Below are 21482 nucleotides of genomic sequence, written 5' to 3' on the forward strand. Positions count from 1 at the left end.
ACGCAGCATTTTGGACGCAGCAAAAATACACTGCGTCCAAAACGCTGCTATTCCTGATTGTCGGCACACAGCCTAAAGGGGTAAATAGTGGGAGAGCTGCCTGGTAATTGGGACACTACCCTTACCATACTTTTAAAAAACCTGCATGCAAATCTAAATAAATACATGTAAGACAAAATATTTTTTTCATTAGTTGAGCTGTCACCCTATTTATTGGAATTTGGAAATGTTTCAAAAAAACATGCCCCAACTATTGGGCATTTCAAGTGCTGCTTATATTATCTTTCTCTCCCTCTCACTCTTTCTCTCTCTCCCTCTTTCATCCCCACTCTTTCCCTCTCTCCACCTGTCTCCTTCTCACTCCCTCTCTCTCCTCTTCTCCCCTCTCTCTCTTTCCCTTACCTCTTTCTCTCTCTCCCTCTTTCTTCCCTATTTTCCCTCTCGTTCCACCTGTCTCACGCTCACTCCTCCTCTCTCCTCCCCCCTCTCCTCTTTCTCTCTCTTTCTTCTCCACTTTCCCTCTCTCCACCTGTCTCCCTTTCACTCTCCCTCTCTCCTCCTCCTCGCTTACTCTCCGACTATACCCCCCTCTCTCTCTCCCCCTCCTCTTTCTCTCTCTCCCTCTTTCCCTCTCTCCACCTGTCTCTTCCTCACTCCCCCTCCCTCCTCCCCTCTCCCCTATTAATATTATTTCTACCTATTATTTATTTATAAGCATATGCATGGATAAAGAAACTAATATATGATATTGTGTTGAAGCCTACATTTTCTGTGTTAATCGATATTACTAATTGATCACAGTTTCCATCTCACACTGACTTTTTAAGTAGGGAGACAATATAATAAATAACCATGAAGGCGAGGATGATAATTAAACCTGTTTTTTTATTATAGTAATTTGCTTTACAGGAAGCACAGGTTGTGATTACGCTCAGTGATTACCATGTCCTCTGCAACCTATTATTTGTGACAACTGAAGGTGTTCTTTGTTACAATATTATTGCTGAGACGACAAAAAAATAAATAAAAATAACTTCAACCAAAGGAAAAAATGTTTTCAAATCTATTTCTTTAAGTTATTACCATCTGCAAAGTGTTCTGCTGTTTACTGCAAGTTAGAACTAGTGTGTAAGTCACCATCATAAAACCGTCTTTCCTTTATTTCGGCATAGAAGACCACAGTTGTTCATATTTTATTTTTGTCTTTACAGTTTCTTATTGCTTCAATTTGAGTGGTTGTATAGTATTCAAAGTTGTAAAGACTTTCTGCATCCATTATTCACCGTGTGTGATTTTAAGCTGTCTGCTCTCCACCCTTTTGTGCATTTAGTGTCTAATAAAAGGCAATAAACTTGACAAGTAATCAACCACTGTGATATCTATTGAATGCTTAGCTGCAGCCCAATTTTTCCATTGTTTCTCTTTGTGTTTTTCAGCAGTGATCATTTTAGCCATAGACTTAGATACACTGCATTTAAAGCCCATCAATATGACATGAAAATTATACTCTGCTTAGTGAATTCAGAAAATGACAGACAAACTGCAAAGAAACAATGATTAACACAAGCTGCCACCATTAACCTTCAACTATGAAAATACAAGTGAAAGAACCTTTATGAAGTAGGCAGTAGAAATGTTACACACTTGTCCAAAGGGCTATAAAATAATATTATGGATGTGGTATTCTATATTAATATTTGAGTTGCTAGGATACTTAATAGTGACAGCAATGTTCTGAATAAAATACTCTACTTGAAATCTACTGATTAGACAGACCTTTCCTATGTACATCATTTAGTCTGTTTGTATCTTGATAGAATATGTACAAGAGCATACATATAAATACACTAGGAATTCATGGTTTTATTGGGACATGAACGAGTAATGCCAAAAAAATGAAATATTAACTTATAGACTACATTCACTTATACTTTATTAAATATTTGTAAAAAAAACACAATTTCCAATATTTTAACCGCTTCCCGACTGCCCACTGTATGTAAACGTCGGCGCTGCCTGAGCTCTGTGCAGGGCCGACGTTTATTAACGGTCGGTGGTGCCGCAGCCCTCAGGACCCCCAGGGTCCTGCAAGCACTGCGGGTGCGGTGCAGAGCGACAGCTCTGACAGGGGACATCATCGGGACCTGATTGGATCGGGTCCCAATGATGTTAACCCTTTGCTATCTTCTATATGCCGCGATCAATAGCGATCGCGGCATTTAGAAGATAGTGAGAGGAGAGGGGGTCATCCACTTACCTCTCCGACGGCCCCCTGATGTCTTACAGGACCTGCCGTTGTCAAGGCAGCCGGAGGTCTCATGACCGCCTCCGGGTATGCCATGTACGGTGTCCTGCTGGACTCAGCCTGCAGCTGAAGTCTAACAGGAGACAGACAGTGTGAAACTGTCAGCAAAGCTCTCATGCAATGTAATACATGTCTATTGCATTGCATGAGAGCAGTGATTAGAAAAATAAAAATTACTGTCCCATACAGGGACTAAGTAAAAATGTAAAAAAAAGTCTAAAAAATGTTTTTAAACTGTTAAAAAAAATCACAAAATAAATAAAAATAAATAATTTATTATAGCTATTATTATTATTAAAAAGTTATAGCTCTCAGAATAAAGCGATGCAAAAAAAATATTTTTTCTATAAAATTGTTTTATTGTGTAAAAGTGCCAAAACATTAAAAAAATACGGTAAGTGTAGTATCGCTGTAAACATACTGACCCTCAAAAAACAATTCCTGAATTGTTGTTTTTTGTTAATTTTACCTCCCAAAAAACAGAATAGAAAGCAATCAAAAATGTCACGTACCCAAAAATGGTACCAATAAAAATGTCAACTCGTCCCGCAAAAAACAAGCCGTCACATGACTCTGTCGGCCGAATTATGGAAAAATTATAGCTCTCAAAATATGGCGATACAAAAACTAGATTTTGCAAAAAAAGCGTCTTTTAGTGTGTGACAGCTGTCAGTCATAAAAACCCGATATAAATCTGGTATCTCTGTAATCGCACCGACACCGAAGAATAAAGTAATCTCATCACTTATACCACACAAAGAATGGCGTAAAAAATAAATAAAACCAATTCTTCACCTGCTACTGATTTGTTTATTATGTCTCCCAAAGATCTCAGTAAGGCTCTGCTCACATTTATCCTGCACTGTGCGCAGAGCACTTACACCAGAGTTTCCGTGTAAATCTCTGAAATACGTGATTCCGACGGAACCCACGGCAGAAGATTCACTGTAATGAGGCAGATATAGGCCACTGTGGATGCTGTCTGGCCTGTGATCCCACGGTGTCAGTTTTTTTAGGCGTGCATAAAAGTGCGGTTGGCCACAATTTTGTGCACTTCTGAAAAAAAGGACACTGCTAAACAGAGGCCAGACGGAGTCCAGAGTAACTCTGCTGCCTCATTACAGTGAATGGATCACGCAGGGGTATCATCTGAATTACCTCACTTGGAAATTTAGATGGAAACCCCGATGTAAGTGCTCAGCATAGAGCGCCGGATAAACAATATGTAAAATGTTCCCAATAAAAGCTTCAACTCAGTCTTCAAAAGAAGCTAGTCCCCACTCAGGTCCGTTATCTGTTAAATATATAAGGGACTTCCAAGTTGCTGGTAGCAGAAAGGCTCTGGAAAAGCGAAATGGCCCTTGCCCCCCAAAAGAAATTCAGAATATTTTGTGCTCCCAAATCCAAATGCCTATTCTACAATAATATGTTCTCCAATTGTCAAATAGCGCTCCGTCCCTCCCAGATCTCGCCATATGGCTAAGCGGTACAATACAGCCACATATGGGGTATTGCCACATTTAGAAGAAATTGTGTGACACATTTCGCCACCATTTTTACCCATTGTCCTGTGTGAAAATGTAAAATCTGAGGGTAAAACATTTTTTTGTGGTAAAAATATAATTATGTCTTCTTCACTGCCCAATGGTATAAATTAAAAAATTAAAAAATACTCACTACTTCCTTAGATGAATTTCTTGAGTGGTGTAGTTTACAAAATGGTGTCACTTGAAGGGGTTTCTGCTGTTTCGACATGTCAGCGACTCTTCAAATGTGACATGGTGTCTGCAACCTATCCCAACCAACATAGCTCTCCTTTTTCTTCCGAACCCTGCCGTACAACAAAGCAGTGGTTTTCCCCCACATATGGGGTATCGGCGTACTCAGGAGAAATTGCACAACAAATTTCATGGTGCAAATTCTCCTGTTACCCTTATGATAAAATTAAGGGATGAAAAACGTTTTTGTGGGAAAAATGTGAAAATTTTAAATTTACAGCTCAATATTACAAACTTCTGTGATGCACCATGGGGTTCAAGGTGCTCAACACACATCTAGATAAGTTCCCTAAGGGGTCTAGTTTCCAAAATGGTGTCACTTGTGGGGGGTTTCCACTGTTTAGGCACATCAGGAGCTCTCCAAACGCAACATGACGTCCGCTAATTATTCAAACAAATTTTATATTCAAAAAGTCTAATGGCGCTCCTTCCCTTCCGAACCGTGCAGTGCGCCCAAACAGTGGTTTTCCCTCACATATGGGGTATCAGCGCGCTCATGAGAAATTGCACTATAAACTGTATAGTCCATGTTTTCCTGTTACCCTTGTGAAAATAAAAAATGGTGTCTAAAGTAACATTTTTGTGAAAAAAAGTTAAATGTTCATTGTTTTCTTCCACATTCCAAAAATTCCCGTGAAACACCTGAAGGGTTAATAAACTTCTTGAATGTGGTTTTGAGCACCTGGAGGGGCGCAGTTTTTAGAATAGTGTCACTTTTGGGTATTTTCTGTCATATAGGCCCCTCAAAGTCACATCAAATAGGATGTGGTCCCTAAAAAAATGTTTGTAAATTTTGTTGGAAAAATGAGAAATCGCTGGTCAACTTTTAACCCTTATAGCTTCCTAACAAAAAAAAATTTTGGTTCCAAAATTGTGCTGATGTAAAGTAGACATGTGGGAAATGTTATTTATTAACTGTTTTGTGTGACATACACTACCGTTCAAAAGTTTGGGGTCATTTAGAAATTTCATTATTTTTGAAAGAAAAGCACTTTTTTTTCAATGAAGCTAACATTAAATGAATCAGAAATACACTCTATACATTGTTAATGTGGTAAATGACTATTCTAGCTGCAAACGTCTTGTTTTTATTGCAATATCTACATAGGTGTTTAGAGGCCCATTTCCAACAACCACCACTCCAGTGTTTTAATGGTACATTGTGTTTGCTAACTGTGTAAGAAGGCTAATGGATGTTTAGAAAACCCTAGAAAACCCTTGCACAAGTATGTTATCCCAGCTGAAAATGGTTTGGCTGATTTGAGAAGCTATAAAATTGACCTTCCTTTGAGCTAGTTGAGAATCTGGAGCCTTACATTTGTTTGTTCTATGAAACTGTCAAAATGGCCAGAAAAAGAGAACTTTCATATGAAACTCAACAGTCTATTCTTGCTCTTAGAAATGAAGGCTATTACATGTGAGAAAATATCACAAAAAAGGCTTTGTTTGAATCCTGCTTCACAACGTTATTATTGTGCAATAGTTTTGCTAATCTAGTGTCCATTATTTATCTTGCATTTAGTTTTGATCTGGTAAAGGTCTACTGTAACATAGATTCCTTCACTTCATCATTATTTCTTCAGATGGGAATACCCCTTAACATAAATATATAAATATATATATATATATATATATATATATATATATATATATACTGTATATAAAAAACATTTATGATAAGGGCTGTAAAATGTAGTATGCAAATGAATAAAAACATTGGTTAGAATTACTATTTAAAATGTGACAGAATTCTACCAAATATCATAACAGAATTCTTGAAACTATCTAAAAGAAAATTAATCTTTGTAGCACATAGTATTCTATGTGTGAAAAATTTAATCTGTACTGTGAGTAGTGGATATAGGCAAACAAATACATATTTTTGTTTAGATAGTTTTATTTATTTTGCCCTGTTCTGCAAAAATACTTTTTTATTCAATTACATGGCATAATTTATCTACATCTTTTCTATGTAGCTGAGTCCAGATGTGGCAGAAAGGGATAAAGTTAGAATTGAGCGAATGTTTTGAAATTTGTATTAATCCAGCTTTTTTAAATCATTCCCAAACATTTGAATCTTATTAAATTGATTTGTCAAGTATCGCAATACTGCAAAGCCTCCAATTACCAGAAATAGAGAATTGTAACACTATAAGGTCTCCGAGATCCGTATTGAGCCCCTTTCGAGTTCTTAAATACAAACACAGCCTTAGTAACGAGGATGCAATGGGTAAACTCAGGATGATAACTGATGGTAACTAACAGTTTGTTTAATAACATGCCGCACTTTGTAAACTTTAAAACTGTAAAAAAATGGTCCACAAATTATCTCTATTTGTGGGAAAATGACTGCCTTACTGGTGTTTATACGAAGGTGGTATATATACAAGCACTGGTCCAAAAATTATTCCTGTTTGGGGAATAAAAGAAAGTTTGTTGTTTACTAAATGAAGAAGCTTCAGCTTTTAAAAAGCCTTCTAAAAATTTTCCTTTATTTAAGAGCAGTAATAATGAACCCAATTTAGGGTTCAGCAATATGCTTGCTGTTTGGAAAATGAAGAAGCAATAGCTTTTTAACAAGCCATCCAAAAATGATTGTTTTTTTTGGGGGATCTGCATCAGAATTACTGTTTTGAACGTGAAAAGGCAATGGCTTCTTAAACAGTTGTCCACTACTAGGACATCTCCTTCTCATTTCTCATGTTTTGCCTCATTAAAATAAAAGCATTTCTAGTGATGTTGGTACTCACTCTCCCGGAGCTCATGTGAAGCTGTTACATCACATATGCCCTGTGCCCAATACGCGCCGGTGACACTGTCCCCGCTTTCGCAGGTATTGAACATCAACAGGAAGCTAGGACTGTGGCTGCTCTCTTATGTCCTCTTAATGTCTGATTTGTCTGAAGACAGGGACAGTGATACCTGCACTGATTGGGCGCAGGACTTACGTGTCATAATAACCACACATCAGACTGGGAGCACGAATGCTGACACCGCTGGAATGGCACTGGAACAGGAGCTGAGCATAGGTGTCTTTATTTTAACAGCGCCAAACATGGGTTAATGAGAAATGGTTATCCTAGTAGTGATCAACTCCTTTAAGAAAACATGCAAAAATGTATTCCTTTTTTGGGAGGTGTTTTAGGATAATTTACCCTGTACAAAGTAGGGTTCCAAGCTGCAAATACAGTGTAGCTATAGAACACGATGGACAATCTAGAGATGTGTGTGGCTCTCTATTGGCTGTGAAAGTAGCAGCAGCCACACACTAAAGAATTTGATGGGACAAGCAAGGAGATGTCTGGCAGTGTAGGTCCAGCACTTGAAGTAAGGTCCCAGCAGCAGTACATTAAAGCTTTAGAAGAACACAATGAAATGGCAGAAGATGTGTGGCTGTCTGTCAGCAGTGGTGGCAGTAGCAGCCACACAGTATAGAATTTGACGGGACTAGCAAGGAGATATCTGGCTGTGTAGGGCCAGCACTGAAAGCCCTGGAAGAAGCAGTAAAGTATAGCTCTTGAAGAAAGTGAATAGGTATGAGGTCTGTGGATGTCTATTGGTAATGGCAGCACCTGCATAATATAGGATATTATGGGACAGGCAAGGATATGTCTGTATAACTAAGGCAAACACTGATAGCCACGACAGCAACAGTAGCACATTATAGATATAACATATGCACAAATAGTTATTTGGCATCAGCATTTGTGGCAATAGAACACTATAGGAAACAATGGACAGGCAGGCGTAAGCTATAGCTGATCTAATCACTGGTAGCAGGTGAACTAAATCAGCGCTGATCCATGTAAAGTTTTCCACACTGATGGCAATAATCTTGTCCACTTAAGAGTGAAAAATCCACCTGTTATGCTGAATACCCTATCAGATAGTAAACAGTGTTGAGCGAGCACTAAAATGCTCAGGTGCTCGAAGCTCGGGCCAAGCTCACCGTGATACTTGGGTGTTAGACCCGAACAGCGAGCCCAATGTTAGTCTATGGGAGACCAGAGCATTTTCGCGGCGGCACCCACGGCAGTCTGTAGAAAGCCTAAAAAGTGCGCAAAACGATAGTGACAGTGTTCAAATGACATGGGGACAGCATGGGGATCGCCCCTGGAAGCATTTTTGACCCCCAGGTCACTGCTGTCAACAACGTGGTCAGAGGTATTAAGCCACTTTTACGGGTTCACAATAAAACGTTCAAAAATGAAACTGAAACGGTTTTCCTGTGAAATTTGTTAAGAAACTTCCTTTCCAGGGTAAAGACTTGTGTATAAGGCAAAATAACCAAAAACAAAAATACTCCTCCACACCTTGGGCTATGTTCACAAGTAGCATTTTTTATGCGTTTTTGCACTTTTGTATTGCTTTCAACCGTGTCAAATACATTCACCGGGAAATGTCATTTTAACATTTTACAACCTTATCTGGCCATGTGCTGTGTGACACATGCATAAAGTGCTGAAAAGACATGAGAACAGCATGGGGAAGACCCCTGGAAGCATCTCTGACACCCAGGTCACTGCCTAAAAGTGTGCCCATCAGAAGTGATCCTTGCCGCATCAGAAGATGCAGACTTGCAACTATCCCCGTGCAAGTCCTTGTCCCAGGGCAGTATTCAATTGTACCTCCCCCATTCCTTGCAATGCAAGCGCAAGTATGCAGCCTGCCACCCACCCATCCCCAGGCTGCAATACCATACTGCTTGCTTGCGCTTGAAATTGGGCCTTTTAGGCATGTGGAGGCGGAATCTGGCCACCACGTCATGGCTGCGTCGGCGGCCTGGTATCCATACTCAGTCCCCAGCCGCCCGGCAGCCAGGTGTCCATACTCGGTCCCCAGCCGCCCAGCGGCCGGATGTCCACACACGGTCCCCAGCCGCCTGGGGGTGGCCGGGTGTCCATAAATGGTCCCCTGCCGCCTCTATTTGAAGGACAGCCTAACCACAAGCACGTGGACAAGTGAATGTGGCCAGGGATCTTCCATCTCACTGATGCCTTCACACTGGGTTAATATTGTAGAAGCCGGGACACAGTTGGACACTGGGATGCAACATATCCTCCAGACATAGAGGACTGCGGGTCCTGGGTCAATCAGGCTTCAACACAAAGTTCAGAAGGTAGACAGCAGCAGTGGTCGGCCTCCTACACAACGAGTAAAACATTCATGATCATGAGGCCATCCATCTCCTAAGCTTTCTGTTCCTTGGAATGCAAGCGCATGTATGTAGTAGCGGCTAGACCTGAGGTGGTCAGCGTTTTGACGCATATCCTACCTCCTCCGAGGTTTGCTGGATGTTTTCCTGCTACTATCCCAGTTCTATGACTCTCGTTAAAACAAAGCTTCAGATGATGAATGATGGATGAGGTGGTGGCAAAGGAGAAAGAGCAGGAGGAACAGGGACCATTCACCTCAATATCAGGCCAGTCAACCACACATGTCTTGTAGGATTTGTTTCTGTACCTAAAGGAGCGGTTCGGCTACACAGTTATAGGGCATACAGTGAGTGCAATGCCTACCAAAAATTTCGAGGCACTCCAATGCCCCTTGGAAGTGACATGTAGGTCAGAGGGCCTTAATTAAACCATTTTTTCCATTTATAGCAACTGGGTCTCCTGTACACTGTTGGCCTAAGCAGTGAATGGAAGGCTTTCCAAAAATTATGAGGAACTGCAATGCCCCTTGAAACAGACGTGGATTACAGTGTACAAAAAACCTTCTACCCTTTATTGGGGAGTGGGTCTCCCTTAGTTTTCGCCTATGCATTGAAAAGCAAAAGCTGACTAAAATTAGGAGGAAATGCAATGCCCGTTGGGAGAGTCATGGAGGTTAGAGGTAATTAAAAACAACATTTCAATGCCCCTTGGAAGAGCTGTTGAGTTCAGAGAAGTTTAAAATGATGGATTTAATGCCCCTTGGAAGAGTGGTGGAGGTCGCAGTGGAATAAAAAGACAATACTATGCCCCGTGGAAGAGACGTGGAGGTCACAGTAGCTTAACAAGATGGTTTTCATGCCCCTTGGAAGAGCTGTGGAGTTCAGAGTGGTTTAACAAGACGGTTTTAGTGCACCTTGGAAGAGACGTGGAGGTCACAGTAGCTTAACAAGACAGTTTTAATGCCCCTTGGAAGAGTGGTGGAGGTCGCAGTGGAATAAAAACACAATATCAATGCCCTTTGGAAGAGTGGTGGAGGTCTCAGTAGCTTAACAAGACGGTTTTAATGCCCCTTGGAATAGCTGTGGAGTTCAGAGTGGTGTAACAAGACGGCATTAATGCCCCTTGGAAGAGACGTGGAGGTCACAGTAGCTTAACAAGACAGTTTTAATGCCCCTTGGAAGAGTGGTGGAGGTCGCAGTGGAATAAAAAGACAATATCAATGCCCCTTGGAAGAGTGGTGGAGGTCTCAGTAGCTTAACAAGACGGTTTTAATGCCCTTTGGAATAGCTGTGGAGTTCAGACTGGTTTAACAAGACGGCATTAATGCTCCTTGGAAGAGACGTGGAGGTCACAGTATCTTAACAAGACGGTTTTAATGCCCCTTGGAAGAGTGGTGGTGGTGGTCGCAGTGGAATAAAAAGACAATATCAATGCCCCTTGGAAGAGTGGTGGAGGTCACAGTAGCTTAACAAGACGGTTTTAATGCCACTTGGAAGAGCTGTGGAGTTCAGAGTTGTTTAACAAGATGGTTTTAATGCCCCTTGGAAGAGACGTGGAGGTCACAGTAGCTTAACAAGACGGTTTTCATGCCCCTTGGAAGAACTGTGGAGTTTAGTGTGGTTTAACAAGACTGTTTTAATGCCCCTTTGAAGAGACGTGGAGGTCACAGTAGCTTAACAAGACAGTTTTAATGCCCCTTGGAAGAGTGGTGGAGGTCGCAGTGGAATAAAAATACAATATCAATGCCCCTTGGAAGAGTGGTGGAGGTCTCAGTAGCTTAATAATACGGTTTTAATGCCCCTGGGAAGAGCTGTGGAGTTCAGAGTTGTTTAACAAAACAGTTTTCATGCCCCTTGGAAGAGCTATGGAGTTCAGAGTGGTTTAACAAGACGGTTTTAATACCCCTTGGAAGAGACGTGGAGGTCACAGTAGCTTAACAAGACGGTTTTCAGGCCCCTTAGAAGAGCTGTGGAGTTCAGAGTGGTTTAACAAGATGGTTTTAATGCCTCTTGGAAGAGACGTGGAGGTCACAGTAGCTTAACAAGACAGTCTTCATGCCCCTTGGAAGAGTGGTGGAGGTCGCAGAGGAATAAAACGACAGTATCAGTGCCCCTTGGAAGACTGGTGGAGGTCACAGTAGCTTAACAAGACCGTTTTAATGCCCCTTGTAAGAGTGGTGGTGGTCGCAGTGGAATAAAAAGACAATATCAATGCCCCTTGGAAGAGTGGTGGAGGTTACAGTGGAATAAAAAGACATTATCAATGCCCCTTGGAAGAGTGTTGGAGGTTACAGTGGAATAAAAAGACAATACCAATGCCCTGTGGGAGAGACGTGAAGGTCACAGTAGCTTAACAAGACGGATTTAAAGGCCCTTGGAAGAGCTGTGGAGTTCAGAGTGGATTAACATGACGGTTTTAATGCCCCTTGGAAGAGATGTGGAGGTCACAGCAGCATAACAAGACGGTTTTAATGCCCCTTGGAAGAGCTGTGGCGTTCAAAGTGGTTTAACAAGACGGTTTTAATGCCCCTTGGAAGAGACGTGGACGTCACAGTAGCTTAACAAGAGGGTTTTAATGCCCCTTGGAAGGGTGGTGGAGGTCACAGTAGCTTAACAAGACAGTTTTAATCCCCCTTGGAAGAGATGTGGAGGTCACAGTTGATTAACAAGACAGTTTTAATGCCACTTGGAAGAGTGGTGGAGGTCGCAATGGAATAAAAAGACAATATCAATGCCCCTTGGAAGAAACGTGGAGGTCACAGGAGCTTAACAAGACGGTTTTAATGCCCTTTGGAAGAGTGGTTTATTCAGAGTGGTTTAACAAAATGATTTTCATGCCCCTTGGAAGAGACCTGGAGGTCACAGCAGCTTAACAAGACGGTTTTAATGCCCCTTGGATGAGCTGTGGAGTTCAGAGTGGTTTAACAGGACGGTTTTAATACCCCTTGGAAGAGACCTGAAGGTCACAGTAGCTTAACAAGACGGTTTTAATTGCCCTTGGAAGAGACGTGGAGGTCACAGTAGCTTAACAAGACAGTTTTAATGACCCTTGGAAGAGTGGTGGAGGTCGCAGTGGAATAAAAGACAATATCAATGCCCCTTGGAAGAGTGGTGGAGGTCACAGTAGCTTAAAAATATGGTTTTAATGCCCCTTGGAAGAGACGTGGAGGTCACATTAGCTCAACAAGACAGTTTAATGCCCCTTGGAAGAGTGGTGGAGGTCGCAGTGGAATAAAAAGACAATATCAATGCCCCTTGGAAGAGTGGTGGAGGTCACAGTAGCTTAACAAGACGGTTTTAATGCCCCTTGGAAGAGCTGTGGAGTTCAGAGTGGTTTAGCAAGACAGTTTTAATGCCCCTTGGAAGAGTGGTGGAGGTCACAGTAGCTTAACAAGACGGTTTTAATGCCCCTTTGAAGAGACATGGAGGTCACAGTAGCTTAACAAGACAGTTTTAATGCCCTTTGGAAGAGCTGTGAAGTTCAGAGTGGTTCAACAAGATGGTTTTCATGCCCCTTATAAGATCCATGCATTACACTTTATTCCCATTATTGGGGAGTGGGTCTCCCATAGTCTTTGCCTATGCCTTCCAAGCAAAAGCTGCCAAAATTAGGACGGAGGAATTTGCAATGCTGGCAACAGGGACCATGGTCAGCCTGGTGGTATAGTGGTGGTGGAGGCTGAGGATAAGGAGAAGAGCAAAATACCACCGAAATGAGGAAGCGTATACCCATGTGTGGGTGTGAAGCGGTGCATGGGAATACACCTCCCTAAATAACACAGTGGATTTGACTTTATGTTACTCTGCTGTCATTTGGGGGTGATGAGAAGTCTGGCCAAATCCAGCCCTTGTTCATTTTGATAAGGGTCAGCTAGTCAGCATTGTCAGTTGACAGGCGAGTGCACTTATCAGTTATAATTCCCCCAGCGGCACTAAAATCTCGCTCCGATAACACGCTAGCGGCAGTTCAGGCCAAGTCCTCCAAGGCGTACAGAGTGAGTTCATTCCAAGTGTCCAGCTTGGATACCCAATAATTAAAAGGCACAGAGGAATCACGGAGGACGCTGGTGCGTTTGGCAAGGTACTCCCTCACAATCTTTTGAAACTTTCCACTCCTTGTGAGAGTACCCCACGCCTCAGGGCCCGTAGGCTGGGCGGGTCTCAGAAAACTGTCCCAGAATGTCGACAGTATTCCCCTGCCTCTGCTGGATTGTAGTTGCGTCTCTCTCCCCTGTACGCCTTGGTTGGGCAACAAACTGTGACCTCTGCCGCTAGAGTGTTCAGATTGGAATTTTTTTAACTGTTCTGTAGCATTGGCCTTCTGGTACTGCCCCATTTTTGTAGACCTCTCCACATCAGGAACAAGAGAGTGAAAGTTCTCCTTTTAGCGGGGGTCTAAAAGTGTCACCAACTAGTAATGACTGTCACCCAACATTTTGACAACGTGAGGGTCATGGTTAAGGCAGCTTAACATAAAGTCAGCCATGCGTGCCAGACTGGTAACGGGCAAGACTTCTGTGTCGTCACCAAGATGACGACTGACGATGCTCTCCTCCTCCACCTCCTCCTCCTCCCCCCTGTCCTCAGGCCACCCACGCTGAACCGACGGTATGACAATTGTACAGGTACTACCGTCTACAGCGCTTGATTACAGCTCCTGGTCTTCCTCCTCCTCTCCCTCATTGTCACCCAATGCACGTTGGGATGAGATGAGGCTGGGCTGTGTGTAATCTTCCGTTACGGCTTCTTGATCCATCTCGTCATACTCTGGCTGCATTGTCTTCTCTTTAATTCTCTGCAGAGAGCGTTGCAAAAGACAGACAAGTGGGACGCTGACGCTAATGATGTCTTCATCGCCACTCACCATCTTGGTGGACTCCTCAAAGTTTGTCAAGATGGTACATATGTCAGACATCCAGGTCCACTCCTGAGGTCTTATGTGTGGAGTCTGACCTGAATATCGATGGCCTTGTTGCAGCTGGTACTCCACAACTGCTCTCTTCTGCTCACAAATCCTTTGCAACATGTGGAGGGTAGAGTTCCAACATGTGGGGACATCACACACCAGTCGGTGTGCAGGAAGCTTCATTTCTGCTGCAACACAGCAAGGGCGGTGGAAGCTGTAGCCAACTTCCAAAAATGAGCTGACAGGCGGCGCACTATGACGAGCAGATCTGGCAACTCGGTGTACGATTTAACAAACCGGTGAACCACGAGATTAAGCACATGATCCAGGCATGGTACATGTATTATCTCGCCTCGCCTCAGAGCCACCGCCAAGTTATTGCCATTGTCACACACGACCATGCCTGGATGTAGGTTCAGCGGTCTCAGCCACAGATCAGCCTGCTCTTTCACAGCTGTCCACAACTCACAAGCAGTGTAAGGTTTATCACCTAAGCTTATGAGTTTCAGCACAGCCTGTTTCCGCTTGGCTGAGGCAGTACTGCAGTGCTTCCAGCTTGTAATTGATGTGGTGATATCTGAGATGGAGACTGAACATGAAGAGGAGGAGGATGATGCACAGGAGCTGTACACTGTGGGGGCAACTCTGCCTGACATAGGGCCCGCAATCCTTGGTGTGGGGAGGATGTGTTCCGTCCCAAGGTCCGACTGGGTCCCGGCCTCCACTATGTTTACCCAGTGTGCCGTCAGGGGGATGTACCGTCCCTGGCCACAAGCACTTGTCCACGTGTCCGTTGTCAGGTGGACTCTCCCAGTAACTGCGTTGTTGAGGGCACGGCAGATGTTTTAGGTCACGTGCTTGTGTAGTGCGGGGATGGCACATCAGGCAAAATAGTGTTGGCTGGGGACCGAGTACCGAGGGACGACCACCTCCATAAGGTTGCGGAAGGATTCCATCTCCACCAGCCTAAAAGGCAAGCATTTCCAACGCAAGCAGTCGTGAAATGTGTGAATTTATGACTGTGGCCTGGGGGTGTTGGCTGCGAATTTGCGCTTTCGTTCAAAGGACGTTGATGTTGTTTCTGGAGAAACTGCCATAACAAGTGAAGACTGAGAGGAGGGGGCAACTTTGCATGCAGTATGGACATGGGATTGCCTTGCACGCACAACAGGAGGTTCTCTTACACGCACGACAATGGAAGAAGCAGTGGTGACACCCGCTGACACTGGTTGTGTACTCTGGGGTTCACCCCACAAAGTCGGGAGCTTTGCTGACATGTTCCTTATCTTGCTGGTGGTGGTCAGGCTGGTAGTTTTGTCACCCCTGCTGATGCTGGCATGGCAGGTGGTACAAATGGCCTTTTTGGGGTTATCTGCAGAGTCTTTAAAAAATTCCTGACTCTGGAAGACCTACCGGTTGTACTGGCAACGTCCCTCATGTTGGTGTTACGGAGAACTGTTGCCCGCCTTCAGTGTGCGGCCACCACACTGCTTCTTCCTGCCTGTTGGTGTACTCTGCCTCCCTCCCCCTGTGTGTTGCTGGCCTCACTCTGCGTGTCCTCCTGCCACGTTGGGTCAGTTACTATATGATCCACCACCTTCTACTCTTCCACTTGCGTACCATGATCATCCTCCTCACTTCGTGGCAATTGTGTCTCGTCATCGTCCATCTCTTGTGACAAATTGCCAGCTTCAACTTCCTGTGGCCGTGGCTTTTCAAATATTTAGGCATCGCTTCAATGGATCTCCTTTTCCACCACATCAAGTGGAGCAGGCGAGGGGCACAAATTTGGAAATGAACTAGTGAACAGCTCTTCAGAGTGTCCAAGTGTGGGATCAGTTGCTGTCTGACGACACTCGGCATGGTGGGAGGAAGGAGCATCAGGGTGAGGAGTATGCGGTCGAGACTCACGGCTACTAAAACTTGACCGTGTGGAAGACAGACCGGAGGTGGTGGTGCCCTGGTAACTGGAAGTAAAATCTGCTATCCAATTAATAACCTGTTCACACTGATCAGTTCGCAATACTGGTGTTGTACTGTGCTTCCCTAGTAATTCGGTCAAGAAGTGGGAGAGAGAAGATGTGGCTGTTGGTTGTGGCACATTTTCACCTTGGCCACGGCCCTGTCCTCTGCACGCACCATCACCAGAACGTCCAGTTCCACGTCCCGTGCCACACGCCTTGCCCATTGTAAAAGAAGTAAAATAGCTTACACTCACACTATCAATGGAAAAAGGGTAACAAAAAGGAGATTAAAACCATGGAAGAGTAAAACCACAGTTCTATTTCTCTGGCCTACACCAGAATCTTTTAATCAGATATATTTGTGTCTGAACACTAAGCGAGACACTCAATTTTTATTTTTTTTTTAAAGGCAAAAAGGTGGATAATACAGAGATTTGAACCGTGGAACTGCAAAACCACAGTTATAGTTATGTGGCCTACACCAGAATCTTTTAAACAGATATATTTGTGTCTGAACAGTGAGCGAGACACTATTACTGTTTTTTTTTACTGAAAAAGGCCAAAAGCTGGATAATACTTAGATTTGAACCGTGAAACTGCAAAACCACCGTTCTAGTTATCTGGCCTACACCAGAATCTTTTAAACAGATATATTTGTGTCTGAACAGTCAGTGAGACACTATTACTGTTTTTTTTTTACGGAAAAAAGGCCAAAAGCTGGATAATACTGAGATTTGAACCGTGGAACTGCAAACCCACAGTTCTAGTTATCTGACCTACACCAGAATCTTTTAAACAGATATATTTGTGTCTGAACAGTCAGCGAGAAACTATTACTGACTACCTCTTGAATCTCATCAAGAGAATGCCAAGAGTGTGCAAAGAAGTCATCAAAGCAAAAGGGTACTACTTTGAAGAACCTAGAATATAAGACATATTTTCAGTTGTTTCACACTTTTTTGTTAAGTATATAATTCCACATGGGTTAATTCATAGTTTTGATGCCTTCAGTGTGAATGTACAATTTTCATAGTCATGAAAATAAAGGAAAAACTTTAAATGAGAAGGTGTGTCCAAACTTTTGGTTTCTACTATATATTCACCCCTTTTGCGATGAAGCCGCTAAAAATATCTAGTGCAGGCAACTACCTTCATATGTCACATGCTTATTGAAAGGAAGTCCACCTGTGTGCAATCTAAGTTTCACATGGTCTGTCAGTATATACACACCTTTTCTGAAAGGCCACAGAGGCTGGGACACTATTAAGCAAGTGGCACTACTAACCAAATAACACCATGAAGACCAAGGAGATCTCCAAACAAGTTAGGGACAAAGTTGTTGAGAAATACAAGTCAGGGTACGGCTATAAAAAAATATCCCAATCTCTGATAATTCCCCAGAGCACGATCAAATCGATTATCATGAAATGGAAAGAACACGGTACCCCAACAAACCTGCTAAGAGACGGACGCCCTCCAAACCTCTCAGCCATGTCAAGGAGGGCATTAATCACAGAAGCAGCCAGATACCAAAGGTAACCCTGAAAGAGCTGCAAAGAATGGAGTATCTATCTATATGACCACAATAAGTCATACACTCCATACAGATGGCCTTTATGGAAGAGTGGGAAGAAAAAATCCTTTACTTACACACAAAAATTGTATGGCTAGTCTTTGAGTTTGCCAAATAACTTGTGTGAGACTCCCCAAATGTTTGGAGAAAGGTGCTGTGGGCAGATGCTAAAGCAACACTCGATTGGTTTAAGGGGAAACGTGTAAATGTTTTGGATTGGCCTAGTTAAAGAACAGACCTTAATCCAATTCAGAATCTATGGCCAGACTTGAACATTGCTGTTCACCAGAGGAATCAATCAAACTTGAAATAGATGGACCAATTTGTTGCTTGCTTCACAATAAAAAGAAAACAAAATATTCACAGTAGTAGGCATGTTATTTACATGAACTGATGCAAACTCTAAAAAAAACAGTAAAATTCCAGATTGTGAGGTAGAAAAACAAGAATAATGCCAGGGGGAGGGTGAATACTTTCGCAAGCAACTTTAGCCTGGTGCAGTGACCTAATACAGCTTGGTGCACAGTGACCTAATACAGCCTGGTTGTCATGCAAAGTGTGGAAAAGACTAAGTGCAACATGAAGGGAAGAGAGGGAGGGAGCTCAAACACTGGGGAAAGGGGGAGTGTGGGCCCCTAGGCAAGTCTAATATCACCCTGCCTACCCTACTGTCCCTATATAAGTTTGACACCTATCGCCGAGTAGGACACTAAGCCCTGGATGTCCCTAGAGCTTGGTGCTAGATAGGGAGGGGGAGGGGTGAGCACTGGTGAGGCCTCACTACAGACTAAAGACAACAAGGTAGACAAGCAAAGGGGATAAACTTAGCTTGAGCAGACACAAGAGGAGTAATGCCAACTGTCCTCCAAGGGCACCAGAGAAAAAGCTAGCTGACTGCCAGTGCTCCAAGCCTGCACAAAGGTACATAGAGGTATCACTGGCGATTCCCTGGAGCAAACTAAGTGTTTTTAACTCCCAGGCAAGGGTGTGTCAATCAGCAGCAGGAGGGAGGTTGCTGCTGGGTACTAAAGGAAGAAGGATTAAGAAGGCGTCTGAAATACCAAGCGCAGTGACCTTCTACAGCCAGATCCAGAGCGACTGTCTATTACACCTGACACACCAGTGACACTGGTGCAGAGTACTCGTAATACAGCCTCAAATCTACACAAAAAACGTGCTTCGGGACAGCGTGGCGGGCTCATTCTATCCTCCCTCATCATGGGAAAGTAACACTATTTCTAAGTTATGCACTTTATTTTACCTATTGTTCATGGCCACCTGGCCTTCGTAATAGTATGCGGTTCATTGAAACTGGTTCAATGGGTATACCTGATACTTAGTGCTGCTTTGTATATTGGATCTCTTGATGCTCCCCACCTTTTTTCCTCCCTATTAGACTCATGTATTCAATGGTAATTATCTTTTAATACAACATTTTTCAATAAACCATCTTTTCAATTTTATTGGTGGTTTATGGTTACTCTGTTAGAACTGTTTTGTGTTTTGTTGTTGAGTATGTTTGGAGTACTGCCCAATCCTGCCCTGACTGCTCCAGCTTCATCCATCTTGGCAGAGCTGCCTGAAACTGCGCTTGTGTAATTCGTCCCCAAAATTTTGCCTATTTTTTAAGTGTTTTACCCTGGCTTTCTGATGTAAAAACATTGATGTATCAGGGCCAAAGCCTTGATACTTAGAAAAAGACAAAAGAATGTAGAAACAATTTTTTATTTCAGTTTTTCCTTTATTTATAGTAGATCTACCATACAATAGACATATATTTTTTTTCTTAATTGATGTTAACTGTTTTATGTTACCGTAGCATCACTGCCACTAACAACACAGAAGTAAAACTATAGCAAAATCCTGTTGGTCTTGTTTAACTATACCATGGCCACCAGGTCACAAAGAATTTAGTAAGCCATCAGTCCCAAGAATCACATGAGTTTCACTCTCAATTTCTAAATCTAAAAGCTTTTACAAACTCCCATGTCCAAAGCAATCTTTCAAAATTACTGACCTCCTACCACAATAACAATTGCACACAAAGTTTAGCGGCAAACTGGAGAAAAAGCATGATAAATCTTTAAAAAAATGTATTTTTGATAATCTGTTTTTAGTAATGTTATACTACATTGCAGTCAAGTCTCTTTAAAAGCTCTCTTACATGACATATCAAAGGGAAAATCAATAACATATTACAGTTCTCTGTCAGAATGTGGCAGGTATAAAATAATAAGTATAAAAGTAATATAGCAAATAGAAGTCTATATTGTCCCGTGTAGTGAGTGTGGCAATGAGAAAGTGTTTAGCAGCTGTTGTTCAACTGAAAATCTATATCAGTTGTAATAAAAGATCGCTCTAGTCCAAATGCTTAAAAAAGACAACATGAACCATTACAATAAATAGCCCTTGCAGCTCCATGATCATCACACTGATGACATTTTCAAAAGCAGGTGCATGGTCTTTTGCTGGAAACATAATGGATCTCATACAAGCTGGTGAAAAGCTATATTGAATTGAAGTCAAACGAATAAGTAAGAAAAAAAATTGAGCACAGTAATAGTTTGTAAAAGGAAAGTATAAATAAAGTTAAACATTGCCAATTACGATTTAAAACTTACCGGTACTATCATTGATTTTATTTGCTAATTATGTTCTTGTCCCTCTTTTTAAGATCGTAGCCCCCTAAATTATTAAAATGTATATATTTCTTATCTGTCTTAACTTTTTACAAATATACCTTTATATTTTAATGTGACAGTCATTTTTAATCTGTAATAAAATCCACCTTGTTCACCATATTCATACATCTCTATAGGCAAGGTCAAACAAAGCGGCACAGTTGCGGGCAGAGGCATAACAATGACAACTATGGGGCTGCAACCACGACTGGGCTTCTAGAAGAAGGACCTGCAAACGTCCCAGACGAATATTTAATTGCTGTGTATGGCAAAGCATAGAGCCACCGGCTTCATGCACCAAAATAGCTAACTATATAAGCCACTGACTCATCAGAGGCTAGAAGATGACATCGACGTGCCCATCGCAGGAGGTGCATGACATCACTGTCATGCACCACCCTGTTCCCCTGCACCGAGTATGAAGAAGGAGGAAGATGCTGCATGCCAAGAGAGTGGGAATAGGTAAGACAAATCTTTTTTTTTTAATCTTAAATGTGTATGTGAAGAGAGGCAGGACGGGGGACTTTATTACCAAATGAGGGCATGAACAGAAGCATTAGGACAGGAGGGAGTCAAAGATGGGGGCCATTATTACAGGAAGGGGGCCAGGATTGGGACATTCTTATAGAATGGGGGCTAGGAAAGGTGACGTTGTTACAGGATGGGGACATTATTATAGAGTGGGGGCCAGGAGGGGAGACATTATTACAGAAAGGGAACCAAGAGGGGAATAGTATTACTGGAAGAGGACCAGTATGGAGGACATTATTACAGAATAGGAGACAGAATGGGGGACCTTATTACCGGATAGGTTCAAGGATGGAGCCATTATTGCAGGGTGATGGACATTATTACAGGATGGGGGCAGGATGGAGAATATTATTACATGATGGGAGACCAAGGATAGGGGACCTTATTACAGGACAGGGGACACTACTACAGGATAGAGGTAAAAATGGGTGACATTATTACAGAATGGAGAACATTATAGTCAATTTTTTTTTCAGTATCCAGAGGGTTATCTCTGCTCCTTTCCCGAAGCTAATCCACATCAGGGTTAGTTCATGAAATGCTCAGAAAAAAATGCAAAGAAACCCCAGAGCTACAATTCAGACTCTAA

Source organism: Phyllobates terribilis, unplaced genomic scaffold (assembly GCF_046119375.1).
Source record: "Phyllobates terribilis strain yellow unplaced genomic scaffold, ASM4611937v1 Scaffold_1__5_contigs__length_1240528914, whole genome shotgun sequence".
Taxonomy (NCBI): domain Eukaryota; kingdom Metazoa; phylum Chordata; class Amphibia; order Anura; family Dendrobatidae; genus Phyllobates; species Phyllobates terribilis.